This window comes from Solanum stenotomum, unplaced genomic scaffold (assembly GCF_019186545.1).
Source record: "Solanum stenotomum isolate F172 unplaced genomic scaffold, ASM1918654v1 scaffold26791, whole genome shotgun sequence".
NCBI classification, from domain to species: Eukaryota; Viridiplantae; Streptophyta; class Magnoliopsida; order Solanales; family Solanaceae; genus Solanum; species Solanum stenotomum.
In genome coordinates, this window is record NW_026029183.1 from 1 (window position 1) to 1,532 (window position 1,532).

The 1,532-nt window shown below is 32.8% G+C and overlaps 1 pseudogene; it reads right to left on the reverse strand.

The window, feature by feature from the left end:
- Window positions 1-8: 8 nt before the first annotated feature.
- Window positions 9-1,071, reverse strand: LOC125851534 (probable sugar phosphate/phosphate translocator At4g32390; annotated as a pseudogene).
- Window positions 1,072-1,532: the final 461 nt, after the last annotated feature.

Below are 1,532 nucleotides of genomic sequence, written 5' to 3' on the forward strand. Positions count from 1 at the left end.
TGAATCACCCTTCTCCCCTGTACCATTCTGTTCTGTTTCTGTCAACAATAGTCCTCCACCTTCTTCTTCATCATCCTGCTGAAGCTGACACTTCTTTTCTGCTTCTTTTGCCTTCAATGTCTGCAATTTCTGATGATTATAATAAGCAACTCCCAAGAATGCTAACCCATATCCAACCAAATTCAATTGAGTCACACTATCCTTAATCACAGACCAAGAAAATGCTATAAGCAGCCAATCTTTAACAACCCCACCAATATTCATTGTTAAAGCTGAAGTCTTTCCAACAACCAAGAACACAGCTAAGTTCAATGCAAATGCACACAAACAATTAGTACCAAAAACCATAAAATCAAAATCTAAACCAAAACCCCTTTCTTTAAAAACTGGAAGTTCAACAAAAACCCATGGAATTGACAAGAAAACAAAGCAACTTGGAGCAACATAGTATAATGTAGCAATAGGGTTTAGCTTAATTCCCTTTGAATTCAACAAAATCTGAATCAAGACCAATCTAGTTGCTTCAACTAATACAGAGAGTAATTGAAGTGAAACCCCAAAAGAATCAAACTTTGATTCACCATAAGCAGCAATAGCAACCCCAATTGAAATTGCCCAACATATTACACATGGTGGATTTCTTAAAACTCTCTTTTTTCAACAAAATCCCAATTGTGTAAACAGCAACTGGCATTAGGGCTTTAAGCATTTGAATGAAGGAAACAGAGAGGTAAATATAAGCAGAATTTGATAGCCAGAGTGAAAGAGAGTAAAGGGCACCAATGGGTAAAACGCAAGTGAAATATACTCTGCAGGATAAGGTGAAAAGTTCGACCAATTTGAGGATACGTACGAGGAAGAAAGCTAAAGAAGAACAAAAACCCATGTGAATCATTGTTAGAGAAATTGGAAAAGGCCAATCGTAGAGCTTTTTATCAAGAATGTATTTGTTGTATACAATGACAGTGCCGGAGAGGACAATCCAGATTGCTAAGTAAGTATACGAAAGAATTACTTTTTTCAGTACTCCGCCGGAAAGGGTGGCGTTTTTTGCCATCATGGTGGCAGTTCACGGCGAGGAAGAGGAGGATTTGGTTGTGTAGAATTTGAGGAGATGGGAAAAAAGTGAAAGGACTTGGAATATTTGTAGGAAAATTTAATTAACCAATTTGAGAATTAGTCTAATTATAGCATATGTTTTTTAATACAACAAGAATACTTAAAAATTGGAGTGTAATCATACTTCCTCCGTCACAAAATAAGTATTATTTTATCCGCAAAATATTATCTTAAAAATTGAAAAACAAAATTAATATATTTTCTCAACTATATCTTTATATTTCATCTTTTTAGTATTATTTAATTTTTTTAAAAGATATTTTTTAATTAGGAGTAATTTAATAACTATATATTATATTTATTATTATTTCTAATGAATATAAATTTTACTAAGATGACCCTTATTTTGAAAGAAAAGAAATAGGTATAAAGGATATAACATGAAAAATATAATATTGATGTGTGCTTGAAAA